Here is a 20,907-nt window from a genome sequence, read left to right as displayed (position 1 = left end):
TAGAAAATATTTCCTTACCTCAAATTTTAATTTGCCATTTCGCAACTTCTATCCACTTTTCTTAGGAGGTCAAAGAGAACATATCCTTCCAAGTGACAGGCTTCTAATATTTATAAGCATCTATCATAACTCCTTTAAGGTTTTGTCTTTTCTAGATAGAAATTCTTCTATTCCTTCCAACTCATTCTCAACTGGCATGATCTCAAGGTGCCACACCATTCTGATTGCCCTTCTTTGGACACACTCCAGATTATTAAGGAGTCTTCTTAAAATATGATGCTAGAATTTATCATAGCACTACAGGCCCAGAGATTAGCACTAAAGAATTGTTGCTTCCCTTTTCCTGGACTTTACATCTCTCTTAAGGCATTCCAGATAGTAATCTAGAGTTATACCCAAAGAGTAATAAAACTCTATATACCCTTTGACCCAGTAATGCCACGAATAAGTCTGTTTCCCATGGTAATCAGGGGAAACGTAAATGAGCCTATACATTCTAAAATGTTTATAGTATCTCTCTTTGTGGTGGCAAAGAACTAGAAAATGAGGGAATGTCTGTCAAATGAGGAATGACTAAAGATGTTATGGTATATGATTATGAGGGGATACTACTCTGTGGAAAGAAATGAGGAGCAGGTTAATTTTTTATTGTCATGTAAAATACACTTCCATATTGGTTGTTGTAAGAGCAACTTATATATAACCAAATATAACCAAAACCCCAAAATAAAACCATTGATACACTGATGTGAAAGACGATTCCCATAGTTCTTTTTCTGGAGGTGAATAATATTCCCCTTCATAAGTCTTTCAGGATTGTACTACAGCATTACATTTCTGAAAGTAGCCAAGTTTTCACAGATAATCATCATCCAGTATTGCTGTTATTGTTTACAATGATCTCCCAATTCTGCTTATTTTTCCCTTCATCCATTCCTGCAGATTTTCCCAGCTTTTTCTGAAATCATCTTATCATTTGGTATAATACGATTGTACTATATTACTATATAATATATCCACAATATATTACTATAGTACAATAGTATTCCATCACCAATATGTACCACAATTTGTTGAGCCATTCCCCAACTGATGGACATCCCCTTGGTTACTAATTCTTTGCCACTATAAAAAGAGCTGCTATAAATATTTTTATACAAGTAGGTCCTTTCCCCTTTCCTATTATGTCTTTGGGATACAGACCTAATAGAGGTATTACCAAATCAAAGGGTATGCACAGTTTTATACTCCTTTAGACAAAATTCCAAACTGTCCTCCAGAATGACTGGATCAGCTCACAACTCCACCAACAATACATTAGTGTCCCAATTTTGTTATATCCCCTTCAACATTTACCACTTTCCTTTACTGCCATATTGGCCAAATAGAGCAGATTGATTTTTTTAAAGCATGGAAAGACATGCATGAAATTATGAAGAGAAAAACCAACCGAATCAATAAAATATTATATATGGCAAGAGAAACATTGAAGAATAACTGTGAATTTCTAACTCTAAAGAAAGAACTGATAAATAGAAACAAGCAAAATAAGGTTTTATATATGATTTTGGTTTTTGTCAAATGATGCCTTCTTTGGTATAGGAAGATGAGAGTAGAATATACCTGAGAACTTTAATGTAACAAACAATTAATTTTTTAAAGCATCACAGAATAACTTTGCTAGAAACCTCCCTCTTGGTTGGCATAAATCCACTAATCATCATTCCTAACCAATCATTTGACTATTTCTCCACCCACCCAACCATGTTCTCATCTAATCCACATCCTGTTTACAAAGATATTGTGATATTATTCTGCCATGATGTATTCTTTTTTTACATTTAATTCATAATTAAATATTTGATACTTTATTTTCCTATAGAACATAATTGTTAGTGATACTTTTACATATTTGTTGTATTATCTAGTAGCATTGTGTTATGGAAAAGTGTTAGGATAGGATATTTGCAAACCTTTCCATCCTTTATCACAAAAGCCATCTAGTTTTATATTTTCACTTTACAGAGAAGAAGCTGAGTCCTAGAAACGCAAAACTGTTTATAGTTCACAGTCTGGAAAGAACATTAGAAGATATCTATTTCAACCTCATTTTATTAGAAGAAACTGAGGCCTAAAAAGGTCAAATGAGTTGCCCAAGATCACATAGACACTAAGAGACAATGGCAGATTTTGCACACAAGTCTTCTGACTTCAATCTTAGTAACTTTTCACTGAACCATGAGTCTTCCCTCTGAATTATTATTACTATTCATTAATGCAGTATTAATTCCATATGATTTGTTGTTTCTTCAATATCTAAAGTCATTCAAATTGATCTTCAAGATTTCAGGCTCAAAAGAACTGTTGGAATCTGATGCAGGTCAAAGCATAATCTTTTTCACACTAGTTTATTTATGGTTTTATTTTGAGTTTTAGTCTTATATGAATGTTCTCTTATAACAATGACTGATATGGATGTATGTTTTGAAGGATAACACATGTATAACACAGATCAAATTGCTTACCATGTCCAAGAGGGGAGAGGGAAGGGAAGGAAGGAGACAATTTGGATCTTATAATCTGGAAAATGTAAGTTGAAAATTATTATATGTAATTGGGAGAATAAAACATCCTTGTAAAAAAATTCTCTCAAATTAACTTTTAACTATACATTTGAATATGACTGCCCACTGCAATCTCCATGTTTCCCCATTCTGATCAATCTATCCTGAATGTTGCTGCAAGATTAAATTTCTTGTAATAGATTCTCCATTACATAACTTTCTTCCTCAAAAAACTTCAATGGCTCATTATTACCTATACATGATGCATTCATGACAAGCTTTTGCTTGCTCCCAATAATCAAAACTTCTTTAAGTGGTCACAAACCATTCCTATCATAAATTACTCTAGAATTTTATCAGAAATCAAAGTTAAGCTCTGATTATAGTATAAAGAATAGATTTTTCATTCACTCTTTGAAAATTAGGACCATATGTTTCCCATTTCCAATTTTATAGCAGCTCTGAAGCTTTTCAATAAGAGCTCAGTAGTCACAGGTCCAAGCTCTGTCACCACCCTGAGATATAGTCCATTCTGATCTAGTTCTGAGATATAGTCCATTCTGATCTAGTCACTTAAAATCATTGAAACCTGATAGAGACCCATTCTTACTTGCTTCTCCCTTGTAATGGGTTTGTAATTATAATAATAATTTTTATTTATATAACACTTTAAGGTACTCAAAGATATGGAAGATAGAGGCAATCCATATCAGTGAACCAATACCCTTGCCAATGAAATCACAAGTTCTAGAAATATGGTTCTTAGAAATGTACAAATGGGCAGCTGGGCGGCTCAGTGGATTGAGAACCAGGCTAGAGACAGGAGTTCCTGGGTTCAAATCTAACCTGTAAACCTTAAAATTTCTTAGACTTATAAATGTTGGAAATTTTACCATTGGGAAATTTCATACTTGAAAAATTTCCTACTGATAGTCTATTGGAATGTGAACCCCCCTTGGCATGGGAGGGTCCTTCTCCTCCCTACTTAAGATTACTTTAGGACAGAAACCTTTTGCTGAACAATGGAAAGGGCTTTGACCTATGCTTAAGCATAGAACAGGAAGTCCTTTGAGTCATGATTGATTTTAGAATTGATACAATAGAGATACTTGGAATGACAGAACCAGGTCTTGGAACTTACAATCTCCACCCTACTCAGTCCTAACAGGATTTAGGAAGGGCTGCAGCATAGATCAAATTTTAATTATTTGAGAATATGACCTTCAACAGACATGTGCAAAGGGGCAGACCTCTGGGAGGTCCTGGGTTAAGCTAGAGCCACCATTGGCACAGGGAAGACATGGACAGTGATTGGTAGATGTGAGAACTGAGGGGAGGGAACTGAGATGGTTTGCTTAAAGATAGAGGGGGGTCTGAGGACTGAGGGGTGGTTGGAGAGGTTTTGCTCTGAGAGCTTGTGCTCTGAGAAGTTTTGCTCTGAAGGAGGCTGGAGGTGGAGGCCCCTGAGACTGTTTCTCCATTTTGGTCACGTGAGTGATAGGGACTGATCTCTTTTCTTTGCCTCAGCTATCTAAGGGCTTGGGCCTTTTGGCCCAGCCTAAACAGAGGGGGTATTTAAGCCCTATTCCCTTCTCTCTCCTCTCTCTCTCTCTCTCTCTCTCTCTCTCTCTCTCTCTAATACCTTTCTTCCTCCTGTTTGTAATTAAAAACTCCATAAAAGGTTGACTGCTGACTTGAGTTTTCATTTAGGAATTACATAGCTGAATTCCTTGGCGACCTTAAATTAATATATATCAGTCTTTTAAAGTGATTTCCTTGTCACAAACCTCAGATACTAACTGTGTGACCCTGGACAAGTTACTTAATCTTCATTGTCTAGCCCTTACTGCTCTTCTGCCTTGGAATAAATACACAGTATTAATTCCAAGTTGGAAGTTAAGGGTTTTTTAAAGTGCACAATTATAGGATCTTAGATTTAGAAGAAGGGACTTTGGAGGCCATCTTATCCAACTTCCACAGTTTTCAGATAATGATGATAATAACCAGCATTTATATAGTGTTCAGAGGTTTTCAAAGCATTTTATGTGTTTTCATTTGATCCTTAGCAAGCCAATGAAGTCAGTATTATCACCCTCAATTTATGGATGAGGAAACTGAGGCTGAACATGGTTAAATTACTTGCCCAGAACTATGTATCTTATAAGAAACTGAGTCAAGATTTCAATTTAGGTATTCGTGATCCCCAAGCCACATTGAATTGACCACACTAGTGGTATCAAACTCAAATAGAAACAAGCTAGGTCACATATTGACTTCAAAAACCACATATTAACATCATCACTATTATATTATATTTTATTGTGTTAATAATTTTCCAATTATATTTTAATCCAATTCTGGCACCTCTTAGAAATTTTGTGGATGAATGTTGGTGTTTAATGCCTCTTCATTATCCCACCTAGTAGCCATCCAAGACTGGATTTCTTGAATAGAATTAAATAGAATCAAAGAGAAAATAAAATAATTCTGCCTTTTCTCTTATATCCATCTTTATTCCATCTACTCCAGACTTTAGCCCTATCCCTTGGAGACAGTATAGTAAAGGAGAAAGAATGTGCAACTTCACATTAGATGAACTTGGCTTTGAATTCCACCTCTGCCAATTACTACCAATGCAACCCTCTGCAAGAAAGTCACTTAACCTCTCTGACCCTCCATTTTCTCATCTGTAAAAGGAAGAGGTTGGAGTAGATGACTTCTAAGGTCTCTTTCAGCTTTAAATCTATGTGGCCATGAACCAGCATATAGGAATGGGACATTTGACAGCCTATAATGACCTACCTCTCTACTCAGGGAAGGGAGTAGTGTTTCATCATTAATCCTTCAGGACTCATAGCAGTTACACATTCTTACCAAAACATGAAACTCTTGAATTGGTGTTCAGGTTTCCATCCCTGTTTCTGTCTTCTATATATGTCTTTTTTATTATAGTAGCCAAGAAGGAAAGATGATTAGCACCTGAACAAGACTGGTGACACAAGGGGTGGAATGGAAAAAATGCTCAAAGAAATACAATATAGATAGCATGAAGCCTCAGACTGAATCCCTCTTCTGACACTTAATATAGAGGTGACTATAGGCCAGTCACTTATACTCTCCCTCAGTCTATTTGCTCCTTTGGAAAATTGAGACAATAATAAAGTTTGGACTACCATTTGCCTTACAGGGATATTGTGAAGAAAGTGCTTTGTACACCATAAAAAGCTATGGAAATGTGAGTCTTATTAGTAAAGCCTGAGCCGTAAGAAGTATAGGAGGAAAGTGTCTGCCCAGGACCTAAAATCCTTCCATCAAAACTGAGAACTGAAGAAGCAGATTTCTATGGGCCGAATGAGATACCAGAAACAACAGACTTAGCAGAAGAATTAGATAGCAAAAAGACTAGAATTAGACAAAGAAAGAGTGGAGGCAAAGTGGTAATTAGCTCTTCTGACCAGGGTTAAATTTCTCACCACACAATGGCTGGCACATAGTAGAATAAATGCTCTTTGGATAATTAACTCATTTTATCCCTTATGGAAGTGATGGCGAACCTGTAGCACAGGTGCCAAAGATGACACACAGAGAGCTCTCTGTGACCACATGGCTGCTCTTATCCCCTCTTAAGACCCCCCCAGAGTTTGTTACTAGAAACACAGAGGGACTTAGGCAGAGTTGCTCCCTTCCCCTTTTCCACCATGCCTGATGACATTTTTTCACATCTCTTTCTCCTCTGCCTAGCAGCCAATGAGAATACACAGCAGGTAATTTGGGCAGCTCACAAGTGGCAGAGCTGGAGGGGAGTGTAGTGCTCAGGCCACTCTCCTCCCCCTCCTCACCTGCATTGAGGACATTCCTCACTTCATCCACCCCTCTGCCCAGGAGCCTAATGGGAGCCTTTCTTGCTTCCCCTGTGTGGGCTAAGGGAGGGAGCATGGCATGTGGTCTCTGGAGGGGTGCAGGGCCTGGCACTAGATCTCTAAAAGGTTTGCCATCACTCCCTTATGGTATCACCTCTCTATCCAATTCAAAGCTCCTTTTAAAATAGTTGAGTAGGTTTTAGGGTAGAGAAATGGGAAGGAGAATGAAGTATGACCTAACTGACTAGCTAGGAAATGAGGGGACCCTGAAAATCAAGGGCAGATAATAGCAACCAGAACCCAGAAGATGACAGTTGGATCCTAAGGAGAAATAACAATAATAGCTACCATGAATGCAGGACATCCCAAGAGTGTTAGTGAAGTTTCAAACTCATTAATTACATTTTTAGGTCTCTATTTTAATGTTCTCAAAGCCCTTTGCATGTGTTATCTATTTTGATCTTCACAACACTGTAAGATATGTATTATTATTACTCCTGCTTTACAACTGAGGAAAGTGAGACTGAGAGATAAAGTGCTGATCACACAGATCAGAAATTGTCAGAGACAGGATTTGAACTGTTGTCCTACTTCCAAGTCCAATATTGTAGAACTACTATGTCATCTAGCTGTCTAAAAAAGAAAAGGTAAGTAAAAGATTCTGAGGAAGTGGTAGTGGACCCTGAAATTTCCCATCAAGCCTTCAAGGCACCAAAAGCTTTTAGGAGGAATGGCAGAATTTACTCAGTCTGTTCCAGAGTAAAGAACTGAGGTTCTAGGGATAAAAGCAGACTTCAGTTCCAAATCAGATAGAAATGTTGTGGGAGGAAATTCAACCCAGTTCAGGTGGGCTGACTCACCTAAGGAAACACAGGCTCACAGCAGATCTTATAAAATAGAGAAATGTATTAGGAGAAAAGGTTAAATGGTGGGGAGGCAGAGTGAAGATGGAAACTATCTTGATGGGGGAGATAAAAGATTTCTGCTTATATACCTTTACAGACATAGATGGCTACGTGACATGTGAGGTCACAGAAAAATGGAAGGGAGGGGTAGTAGTCTGAGGTTTTTGAGTAATGTCTGTCAATGACATATCTGTATGAGGAACCTTGATGTCTGGAATGTAAGCAATAGGTACACATCCATGTGAGGAACTCAGATTGTAAATATATGGGGCACATATGCCATCTTTGCTCCTTCAAGAATTCAGTGTTTACATAGCTGTCCTCTGAAAGCACCCGGATTGGCATCCTCCCACTACATCACCTTCCTCAGGTCAGGGACCCAGCTGATTCTCATGTATCCCTTAGAATCTGTGGTCTCTAGCTTTACTTAGGGATACCATGCCCCAGTGCTACTTAATAATTCAAACTACCTAGAAACAAAATGAGATGCTTTGTTAGGGAGTGATGATTGTCCCATTACTGGAGGTGTCCAAGCAGAGGATAAATAACTATTTGTCTTTGTTCCTATACAGAAAAATGAGCAGAGCCTTTGCATAACTGAACTCGGAGTTCTATGGATGCATTTTTTAAGAAACTGTCCATGTATAGAGGGGTCTTCCTCTTCAGGGTAGAGATTGTTTTTGTGTTCTTACCTTTCTTCATACACCCAGAGCTTAGCACCGTGCCTTGTATCAACCTGGAAAAACACAAAACCACCAAAATAGTTACAAAGAACATGTCTTTAATCAGGACAAGAGAGATAATACTCTCATGGTCAACATACACACACACACACACACACACACACACACACACACACACACACACACCAATTTTACAATAAACTAAACTTTGAGACTCTAGAAACAAATGTCTCTGGGAAAACACAACACAAATAGGAATTTCTATCAAACTGAAGAATTTAGGGTCTTATATACACTTTGGGGAGTATAGGAAAGGAAAAGCAACTGTTTGACTTACATGGAAGATAGAGAAAGAGGAGTTGTAAGGTGGGCAACTCACAGACGGCAGAACTGGAGGAAAGCAGGGAATGTAGTGCTTGAGCTACTCCCCTCCCCCTCTTCACCTGCACTAAGGACATTTTTTTCACTTCACCTGCCCATCTGCCTAACAGCCCAATGGAAGTGTTTTCTCTCTCCCCTGTGTGGGGTAAGGGAGGGTGGGGGCATGCCTGGCACTTGGGGGCAGGCACAGTACAAGGTCTCAGGAGGGGTGGGACACAGCACATGGTCTCTAAAATGTTCACCATCACTAGTCTAGGAGTTACTTGTAAGCAAATTCTCATGGAACAAAAGTAACTTTGGGGTTTCATAAAACAAAGTTTGTCACTTATATAGAGCAAGTATTTTTTAAATGCTTATAGATTGACCAATTGTCTGACACTGATTTCTTCATCTCAGAATATTTGTTTTTATTCAAGGTTCATTTCAGGGTCTATCTTCTTCATTAAGAAATATTCCCTTCCCCCTCCCCCCTTTCTTAGTGTTCTCTCCTGTCTTAAATTACCTTGGGTTTACCTATCTGTGAAAGTGTTATCACTATCCTCCCAAATGTAAATATCTTGGGAGGGGTATTTTTGTCTTTTTATCCCCAATGCCTGGGGCAATATCTTGTACCTCTTACATTCTTAATAAGTGTGTGCCAAATTATCCAGCCATTTGGTAATGACCAGTTTAGCTCAGCTTGGTGAGGTCACAACCTCCCAAGACCAAAACATTGCACTTCTAGATAGCTATAATTATTAGCAAATTACATTTTTCCTTCTCCATAATCAAAATCTATCTCTTGACACCTAGTTCTACCTTCTAAGCCAAAAAGATAAATTTAATGCCCTGGAGGTAGACACACAGATTTAATTTGTTAACCCCATACTTGAAGATTTTTCCTCCTTGGTAGGACTTACTCAAGCTTCTAATTATCTCACTTCTCCATAAGAGAAGCTAATGTCCATTGGAGAGCTTTAATGATGGAGTAGGCAAGCCTACATGATTAATAAAAAAAAGAAACATTTTATGGGAAGCAAAAATATTCTTCCTTATTCCCTCTAATGTTCTAACTCAGGATTATAGATTTTTAGAACCGGAATGGACCTTAAAGATCATCTAATCCAAGCCCAGCCAAGGTCCAGGAAGGCAAAGTAACTAGTCCAACATCACATAGATAATAAGATTCTGAGATAGGATTTGAATTCAGGTTTTCCACTCTTGAACTCCCTGCAAGATACTAACTCTCATAGGAAAATTAGATCACATCTATTGTATTTTAAGGTATGCCACTCTGATAGGCATTCCATTGTCAAATGTTATCAAGTGATTGGTTGTCAATAAGCAATTTTGTAAACAATATCTACATAATGTGTTGAGTCTTCAGTAACAAGAATAATGGCATGTTAAATATTGGACAGCAAACTACATCCAAGATGGTTTCTGCCTCCTAATCCATAGTGAAGATCACATATTGATTCTTTTTTGCTATTTTAAGATGTGCTAGATAATCTAGCTGGTATTTTCATCTCCAGGGTGCAGAGGTAATAGCAGTTCTCTTTATGGGTATGTGAACTATTGACTAAATTACACTGTAATTACTATGTAGAATTGGGGTAATTACATAGCAATTACCCTATCATTATCTGATTTTTGTGTCTGGTTTATAAACTGCAGTGAAGGTTACATGGTAATTAATATGGGTCTTCCTAATGTAATGTAGTTATTATCATTACTTCATTAGCATATCACCAATCACATATAGCACAGTTTTCACAATAGCAATCAGTATTTAAACCAACTTTAGGAACTAGGAGTCTGACTCACATCTGAAATAACTCAAGTAACTAGAATAAAGGCATCTTTGAATTGATTAAAATCAACCAAACAATTTTCCAATGTGAACTTAATTGCCTAGTATTTTGTTTCCCTTACCAGATAAGTGACACTATTTTCCTCATTGTTCCATGAATAAATACTCCTCTCCACTTGGGGCATTTTCTCTATCTGATCTCCATGATGGGAATGACCTCATCTCTCCTCATCCCTGCCCACTGCCTTTCTTGACTCCCTTTAAATCCTAAGAAAAATTCCATCTTCTACAAGAAAGCTTTCCCAAACCCTCTTAACTTTAGTGCTTTCTCTTCATTATTTCTTACAACAGGATTCAAAAAATCACATTCACAATTATAAGAAAGGAAAGGCTTGGTTAAGTAGGAATTGACTTGAAAAAGGTCCAGAGATTTTAGTGGACTTAACTTAGTCAATAATGTGATACAGCAACCAAAAAATATACAGTCTCAGCCTACATTAAGAAAAGGCTGAGCTTCTAGAAGCAAGAAGGTCATTGTCTCCACTGAACTCTCCCTTGGTTAGCCTATAGTTAAAGTACTGTTTTCAATTTTGAGCACTAAAGTTTAGGAAAGTCATCGATAAAATGAAGTCTTCAGAAGAGAATAACTACAACAATAGCAAATTAATAATAGTAATTATAACTTTAAGTCACTTCTATGACTTTAAAGATATTTTTTGCTAATCAATGAATATTTATTAAATATCTACTACATGCCAGACACTATGGTAAGCCCTGGAGAAGAAAGGAAGGAAAGAAGGAAGGGAGGGAGGAAGGGAACAGGAAAGGAAGCTCAGTGGACAGAGTCAGGCCTGGCATCAGGAAGAACTGGGTTCAAATATGGCCTCAGACTTCCTAGCTTTGAAACCCAGGGCAAGTCACTTAACCCTAATTGCCTAGCATTTATAGACCTTCTGCCTTGGAATTGATTGATTCCAAGAAGGAAGATAAGGGTTTTTAAAAAATCTAGACCATTGTGGAGGTGAGAAGGGAGTGCATCATTTATATCCACTGGAATTGCTTGTTGGCTGGGGGGGGGGGGGGGGAGAAAAGAAAATGAATCATGGGGATATGGAAACAATTTTTTTTTTTTTAATGAGCAAATAAAAATTTTTAAAAAGAAAAAAGAAAAGAATGTGAACCCCTGGAGGAACTAGTTAGCTCAGTAGATAGAAACTTGGGCCTGGAGTCAGGAAGAAGGTGTCAGGAAAAACCTGATTCAGATATGACCTAGGACTCTATTCTTATCTGTGAGATCCTGGACAAGTCACTTAACCCTAAGTGCCTAGCATTTATAGATCTATCTTGGAATCAGTTCCAAGAAGGAGGATAAGGGTTTAAAAAAAAAAAGACTGTAAACTGCTTAAGGGCCAGGAATTTTTTTTTTCTTTCAGTATCCAACATAGGACTTAATTCATTGTAGACACTTATAAATGCTTTTTTTAATTGATTAATTGATTCCTAATCCTGACGTTTATTTCTCTCCTATCAATATATATAATTTATCCCATGCTCCTTAGAAGCTTATGGTTAACAATTTCCCCACTCCTCAGCATATCAATCCTTCGAATTAATCAAGGAATGTGTTGAGGGGGTTTAGGGGGTCGAGGAGGAGGGAGGGAGGAGAAGAGGAGGAGGTAGCGTGGCAGAGGTGGTGATTTACGAATTATTTCTGAACACAAGGACTAGTCTTCCAGCTAATCAGATAAAAATAGGGCCCGCGAAGCTCTTTTTCATATCCCTTCCCGGCACGCACCAGTATATTATTAAACGTTCCCGATCCCCTGACGCTGTGAGCGAAAGCATTGCCGCCCACTTCCATTCTGTTTGTTTTCAACGCTGTCTGAAAGAGAGCTGTCTAACCTGGTGGCTCTCAAAAGGGTGTGTGGGAAATGGTACGTTGCTTTATATTAAGCTCCTTCTCCCTAGCAAATCATCATTGTTGTAATGGCAAAACAATTAGGAGAGCTGCGACAGCGCCTTGATTAATAAGATCTCCCACGTCCCAGTCTAGCAAGGATTTATGCCTGTTTGCGGGAACCAGGCAAAGATTTCGATTTCAAATATGGCGGCTGGGTTGTCTCAAACTCTGTGTATGTTTATGTATGTGTAGGCATATTTGTGTGCATATATGCGTATATGAATAGACGCATCACTTAGCTATGGGTTGGTTTTTTTTAAAGAAACTTATAAATCAAAAGCATAATTAGGTGGGTTTTATGCATCATTTCTTCACCACTTTGCAGATCTGTGGGTAGACATAACTAGGCTGTTAATGAGTTTATTACAAGAATATTCATTCCGTTTCGTCACCAGTGAGGATCAGGCACATGGAAAGTCACTGATCCAACAAGCAGGCAGGGAGTCTATAATCCTCCGGGAAGTGAATGCCTTGCTTGCACTTCATGACTTTAGCAGGGGCAGTGGGGACTCTATTTGGAAAAACTCTCAGCCACACTACTACCCCACTATGCACTCCAAAGCTCCTTTAAGAAGGAATGTGGTTGATGTACTTTGCCATACAAATATTTGCAAGCAATGCTAAATGTAAACCTCTCTGAATGGCTGCTTGTTTGTTGTCTCTGTGGTGATGCTCTGTTTTCTGTGCTTTGTCAGGCTCTCATCTGGCTCTAAAATGACCCAGGGTATTAGCAGGATATTTTCTAGGAAGAAGGGTTTAGTATCTCCACCCTGAATTTCTTTTTGTGGCCTCCAATGCATCATGTTTAATTAATGGAAAACCCTTTGGGTTTAGGACCTAATCTTTCTTATGGCAGTTTTACTTATCCCCTTTTTCCTAAGTGACACTGCTCTGCCTTTTCTGAAATCTTTTGAAATCGAACTCTCCCTGACTGGAAATTTTCATCACCTACTTGGTCTTGTTAATCTGTATCTGCCTGCCTGTGACATCAGAGATGAGAAACCAGTCACACATGCCTGATTGGGACCAGCCCCACCTATAAAACACTTGGTTTGTGCTACCATGTGGCTCTTACCATAATCTGTGGAGCAACTCTAGGAGAAATTACAATAGAGCTTCTGATGATGTACCAGCTCTTGGAGACAGCCTTTAAATGAATCAGGTATGAACTCTATCCTGCCTCCCACCACCAAAGGTATTCTGGGAAATGTTTAATTACGAGCTCTCAGAAGGGGAAAATATGTATAGAGGCAACTATTGAGTTTAAGCTACATCATTAACATTTTCTCCATCACTTTAAGACTAGACAATCAACAAAACAATAAATCAAGCCTCCATTTGTAGTGTTTGCCAATTTCTGAGGTATAAATGCTCACCCTGATCATCATAAGTGCCTTACGTTCCTGCTGCCTTGCATATGCCCCTGTATCTAAGTCTCTGAGACCCCTCCATGATCCAACAATGAGTTACCTTATTTACATAACATGCAAATAATCCAAAGAGAAAAATAAAATTTTAAGTGTCATAGGAATATAAATCTAGAGCCAGAAAGGACCTCAAAGACTGTGCAGTCTAAGCCTCCCATTTTATGAATAAGGAACCCAAGATCCAAGAATATGGAATAACTTACCTAAAATCATACAGGGAATTAAGTATCAAGGGTGGTATTTGAACTGGGATCTCTGTTATTAGAGCTACTATTCTTTCCATTGTACCTGAGAAATGGCTCCCTATAAAACCAGTGTTTTTATTAAGATTGTTCTTACTTGTGGTCTTTAGCCATCAAATGCTCATAGTTTTAATCATATATTCTCCAAGATGGAAGAAACTTTAGAAGTCATCAGTTTGAACTTCTACCTAACACAAAGATGATTTGTGACTGCAGTTCCTATGGCTTTTGTTCAATTCAATTCAATTTATCCAGTTTCCTTACACTACCTTAAAGTCATTTTCCTAAAGCAGTGGTTCTCAGACATTTTGTTCTTAGGACCCCTTCACACTCTTAAAAAAAATGTTGAGGATCTCAAAGATTTTGAGTTTATATGAGTTGTATCTACTGATAGTCACGATTTTAGCTATTAAGACATCTTCAATCCTTATTTTAAAAGATTTTTACTTTATAGACCCTCTGACATGGTCTCGGGGATCCCAAACGAGCCCTGAACTACATTTTGAGAACTATTGTCCTAAAGCACAAATCTGACTACTCCATTCCCCTACTTAATAGGATCCAGTGGCTTTTCTGTCACTGCTGATATTAAACCCAAACTCCTCAGGCTGATTTTTACCACTCCCATCTGGTCTCCACTTACATTTTCAGTCTTGTTTCACATTGCTCCCCTTCACATATTCTCTGCTCCAATCAAACTGGCCTGGTACTTGTTCCCATTATTATAAATAAAAATTAATTGGAGGCTTTATACTAAAATTATAAGCATTTCTTAGTAAAGAAAAAGAAAGAAATAAGATTTCCAGACTTTCTAACTTAAATAGGATCCAGTCTCAGATTCTAGTCCTGCAAACCACACCACTTGCCAGAGATTGCAAGCCAGATAAAAAGCTGCCAGGATGGATCAGAGAGAATCAGATCAGAAACCAGTATGGAAGCAAAGAGAGTGACTGAGCTTCCCTCACTGGCTTTTCAAATGTAAGGTCCTCCCCCTGGATCCTTCTACTTGCCAACAGCTTTCACAAGTCATGCCATCTGGCCTCCATGGTGAAATCACCCCAGGCAATTAGGCTTTTAGACCATCAGACTCATGACTCTGTGACTCCTCTGTCCATCCACTGGTGTTAGTCTTCCAGTATTGAGGTCCCCAAGATATTTAATTCACACACCATGTTCTGGAACTCAACTTCATGCCTCTGTTTATATTCTCCATATCTGGAGTGTATTCCCTCCTTTCCTTCACATGTGATGTCTTCTTTCAAAGCTCACATGGAATTTTTCAAAGGCCTTCTCTGATCCCTTCAATCATTATCAATCAACCAAGAACTTATGAAATGTCTACTATGACAACATGTGGTAGGGACTGGGTATATAAGCACTAAGAATAAAATAATCCCTATTCAAAAGGAGCTTACACTCTAGTGGAAAAGAGAGCAAGTACAAAGGTAAAGTACATATAGATAAAATATAAAGTTAATGAATATAAGGTACCTTGGGAGGATGAGTATTAGCAGTTGGGGGATCAGGAAAGGTTTCATGTAAAAGGTGGTGGTTTTGCTGCATCTTAAAAGAAAAGAGTTGTGTCAGATGAAGTAGGAAGGAAGCAGGAGTACTTTTTGAGTATAGAAGGCAGACTTCTCTTTGCCTTTGTAATAAAGGCAACAAGATAAGATAATGAGTGTCGTGTACAAGGAACAGAAAGAAGACTTTACATTTTGGATCTAAATTTGATTAGATTGCCAAGTACAGAAAGGCAAATAATGTCCAATGAGGATGAAAACATAGGTTGGGGTCTGGTGGTGAAGGATTTTGATCCTAAAGGTAAAAGGGAATTACCAGAGTTAATTAAGTTGAAGAGTGAAGAAAATCTAATCAGCACTTAACTTTGGCAGCAGTATGAAGGATGGAATAAGAGTGGTGAGAAATGTAAAGCAAGGAGACAAATTAGGAGGCTAGTGCAAGCAAGAGCTAATAAGCTGTAGCTATTTAACTGGAGAGAATGGGTCAAACATGAGGGATGCTGTGAAGTAAAAATGGAAAAATCTGGCAACTAATTAGATATATAGGGGCTAGGGAAAATGAGGAGTCAAGAATAATATCAAGGTTACAAACCTGGATGACTGGAAGGAAGGTGATACTTTCTACAGAAATAGTGAGGTTTCAAATGGAAAAAGTTGGAGAGAAAAATAATGAGTTCAGTTTTGGGCCTGAGTTGATATGTCAGATGTCTGGTAGGCAATCAGAGGTATGAAAATGAAACTTAAGGAAAATATTGGGGCTAGATGTGTAGTACGAAGAGTTATCTGAATAAATGTGGTAGTTGTACTTATCCATGGGAGTAAATAAAATTAACAAGAAAGTGAAGGTAAGAGAAAAGAGAAGAGGGTCTAGAACTTTGGAAATACTCCACTGTTAGAAAGTGTGATATGATGAGCCAGCAAAAGAAAAGAAGGATGACACAGGTAGGAGAACCAGAAGAGAGCAATGAAATAAAATCCTAGAAAAGGAAAAAGAGAATCTGGGAGCATAGATGGTAGTCATCAGATTCAAATTGTAGTAAGCAGAGACTTCTTGTTGCAAAATGATTCTGCAAAATGATTGGCAGGATGATTGGCAGGGACATATGACACAGAATCACATTAGAGCGGGGGAGTCAAGATTCCAAGGTTTGTGTGGTCCCAACTGAAACCAAACTTCTGGGGGAAGTTTGGAAGTAGCTGTGATTTCCATCTTTCTATAAGCTTGATGGCCCTTTTTGGAGATACCAGCTTTGGAGGAAAAAACCTGCTTGAACTGGCTGCAGGCAGCTAAACAGAAGACCAAAGAAGAATCATCCCTTCTCTGCTGGACCTAGTTTGGACTTTACCTCTGAGATCTTGGTGAATTTACTGGGCTCTGTTCTGTGAGGTTCTGTTTGGGAGGAACTTAATTTATTTAACCTAGATAAATTATCCATTAGGATAGTATTAAAGGAATTTAGGTTGGGGGATAAGATTAAGAACTTTTCCTTCTCCTTTGTTACCCTCCTTCCTCTCCCATTCCCATCAATAAACTTAAAATATTTAGATGTTTCCCTCATGTCTCTTTCCCTTAAACAATCCCATAATAATAAAATGCAACCAACAGATTAAGAATGAAGATTGAGAAATGACAATCAGATATGGCAATTAAGAAATAACTAAGAGGTAACTTTGGAGAACACAGTTGGAATTGAGTAGTGTGACCATAAACCATATTCCAGAGAATTAAAGAGAGTGAAAGGTGAGAAAATGGAGACATTGAAGGAGGAGACACAAAGAACAGTGACAATGGTATGAGAGGATAGTAGGGTTTAAGTAAAGGTCTTTTAAAGATAGGAGCCTTGGGCATGACTGAAGACAATAGGGAAGGAACCAGCAGCTAAAGAAAATATGAAAATTCAAGAAGTGGGAAAGGGCAACCTGTAGTTAAAGAAAGGAGAAAAAAAAATCAAGAAATAGAGAAGTTGCAGTCTCCTGAAGAAAACTGGCCTTGACAAGGAAAAGGATTATATCAGTGTCAAAGCCTGGGAAATGATGAGAAATTAAAGGATGTTAAGAGGGGTTTAGTAAAGAGAATGGGAGAAGATAGAACTCATATCAAATGGCCTCAATTTTCTCAATAAAGTAGGTGAGATGAGAACCCAACAGAGAGACAGATAGACAGAGAATATGGGAGAATTGAAAAGGGAAGAAGTTTAGAATAACTTCTGTAGAGAATGGAAAATAGGAATGGAAAATAATCAATTAGGGAAGAATAAAAGGAATACCTCACTGCAGTGAAGACCCAAATGAAATTAGACAACATGAAAATATAATATATCTAATTATCAAGATTGTGTGACTTCATCCAGTTCTGTTCAGCAGCCTGTGAGCATGAGCAGAAAAGGCAGGTGGCAAGAATTATCCTAAAATAAAGTCTGGTAAGAGATGAGCAGATATAGGCCAAAGCAACAAGAGGCTCGAGAGCAGAACACAACATAGAATTGAAATTAACTAAAAGATTAAGATTAAAAGGAGAAGAAAGTGGTCAGGGTAACCCTAATGAATATTGATAAATAAAAATACTGAGAGGTGGAAGGATTGGACATATCAATGACAATAAACAATTGATCATTATACCTCTTGTAGTTGCTTTATATAATTTTTATAGCTTTGCATTTACTTGCTTTTGTATACACTGTATCCTCCCAGTAAAATATAAGTTCCTTGAGGATGAGAACTTTTACAATTTTATATTTGTATCCCCAGAACCTAACATGATACTTCAATATTATACATGTTTTGAGGGCAACTAGGTGGCTTAGTAGATTAAAGCCAGGTCTAAAGGCAGGAGGTCCTGGATTCAGATTTGACCTCATATACTATTTGTGTGACCCTGGGCAGATCACTTATCCCGCTTTGCCTAATCCTTACCATTTTTCTGCCTTGGAACTAATACACAGTATTGATTCTAAGACAGAAGGTAAAGGTTTTTTAAAAATACTGTCAGGTATTTTTAAATGTTTCTTGAATAGAAGTAAACTAGATTATTCTGATCACCTAAATTCAGTATCATTAAGTAGGGAGAGCACTCCATTTGGAGTCAAGGGACCTGAGAATAAATACTAGCTCTAAAACTTATTGGCTATGTGACTTTAGACATTTCACTTCTTATTGAGTTTCCTTGTCCATAATTTAGGGAGAATATCATTTACCCTGTATATTTAATAGTGTTGTGAGAAAAGTGTTTGGTCACCTTTAAAGTACTATGGAAATAAAAGTTTTTATTTTCTTCTCTATGTATCTCTGCCCTCGGTTTATCTTTCTCATTTTCTCATCTTCATGATCTCTTCCATGCATTTCCCACCTACTGATGCCCTCAATTTATCTGTATAGCATGCATGCCCAGGTCTACATGACTATGAAGTAATAGGGCTGATTTTGGTAAATCACTTACAGAACTATGTCTCATTATTTTTTAGCTCCGTGAAGCTATATGAAAACAGTTGTCTCCAGTCTACTATTTGACACAGATATCCCCAAACATATGTCCAGAGAAATATGTAACACAGAACTAAGAATAACCACCTAAGCATCAAACAGTGGCCACAACACCTCAGTTGAAAGGCTTCAAGCTGATGATGAGTACCACACCTTGACCTTTATGATAAAATACAAACTTTTCAGCTTGGTATCTAGTCTTTCAAATCTGCCTCTGGGTCACCTTTTGAGTTTTCTTCTGGAAAAATTGGTCAATTCCATGTTCTCTGAATTCATTCATCCATATCCTTCCTCCATGTCTCCTCTCTGCCTGAAACACATTCTCTCCTCACCTCTACATCTTAGAATACTCAACATCCTTCAAGGCTTAGCCCATGTACCACAGCATAGGACTCATGTGTTCCCAGTCCTCCTAGATGTTGGTGCTTCCTCCTTCCTCCTCAAATGATCACATATATGTTTGCTAACATGAATATGCTTATTATATCCTGAGTAAAATGTATGTTCCTTGACAGTAGGGATTGTTCTTGTTTTTACCTTTCCTATCTCCAGGGCCTTACACAATGCTTTATACACATAGGAGGCCTTCTGGATTAAAATGGATTGGACTGAATTGGGCTGGGTTGTAAAATCAGTGATCCTATACTGGGACTTCTCACTCCTCCTCCATGGTTAGAACTCAATAGAAATATTGATTCTACATTTTAGATCATCTCCAATTTCTGTTGTCCATAGTTGGTTTGTACAAAGTTGTTTGCCTATTAAAACTCCCTCTAGACTGTGAGTTTCTTGAGCACAAGGACTGTTCTTTGTCCTTTCTTTGTATTCTCGGTACTTAGCACAGGGTCTGGCATAATATTTTTATGTACTCTCAAATTAACCATATAACCTGCATACCCAGTACTGCTTGGATTTTAATTATTAGGGCTGATTTTGGTGAACTACTTAATAAATGGTAGATAACAGACTGACTAACCTTTAATAATTCAGTATATGCTGAAAGTACTCCACCCTGAAGACTTTGTTGCTAATGTGAGGCCCCCAGAAGATGGAGTACTGGATTTGGAATTAAAAGGACTTAAGTTGAATTCAACCCTAAACATTGGCTGTGTAACCCAGAGCAAATCACAAACTTTCTCAGCCTCCTTTCCCCATTTGTAAAAGTGGGAATTAGGTTAGCACCTACATCATAAAGTTATTGTGAAGATTGATAAAATATGTACAACACTCTGAAAACCATAAAAGACTATGACTATACTAGGTATTATTATTAAGTTTAACATACTCCTATTTTTTTTTAATTTCCAAACATTTATTAGGCACCATTTATAAGAAACCCCATACTTAAAAATGGAGTTTCAAAAAAAAAAAAAAGAAACTGTTCTAATTTCCATCCTTAAGGATTTTTGAAGCTAAGAGAGGAATTTCTATGTTTTTTAATTCAGAAAGCATTTGTTACTATTTGTAGTTGTTGGATTTTCACAAGAATCAAAAGTCTATTTAACATAAAAGAAATACTTCCTAATATTAATTTTTAAAAAGGGGGAAGAAAGAAGGAAGAAAGGAAAGGGATAATAAAAGACACTTCAGAGTGGATTATTTTTTCCTCATAAAATCACATTTTTAATTGTACAAAGTACCTTCCCTTCTCCCTTGTTTGAGTATTAACCACTTTGCCTGTGGTTATAACGGGTTTGACTTTGTATGTCTTTTTTCTCACCTACCTACATATCCATGTCCTTGGGGGCGAGTATGAAGTGACTTGTTATTGGGAAAGAGACCCTCTTGAGGACATGGGAAAGCAGGTTAATGAATCTTGAGAAGGGAACTGTGAAATCCTTGGAGAGTCAGCTAACCCAAAGGAACCTGGAGGGGATGGTGGGGGATGGTTCTGATTTCATATAGAGCCTCTGCATAGATGTTGAAGAATTACTAAACCTAATTGCTTTGTTCTTCTTTGCTTGTCTCAGCTACTTCCCATGGTTCAGGCAAGACTTCTTTGTTTCAGAAATTACTTGAATTATCTAAAGGAATGAAATCACATGAATTAAAATATGTACCTTCCTTGTTAAATGTGGCATAAAGATCATTAA

The sequence above is a fragment of the Monodelphis domestica genome, chromosome 1 (genome assembly GCF_027887165.1).
Source record: "Monodelphis domestica isolate mMonDom1 chromosome 1, mMonDom1.pri, whole genome shotgun sequence".
NCBI classification, from domain to species: domain Eukaryota; kingdom Metazoa; phylum Chordata; class Mammalia; order Didelphimorphia; family Didelphidae; genus Monodelphis; species Monodelphis domestica.
This window is presented reverse-complemented; position numbering follows the sequence as displayed.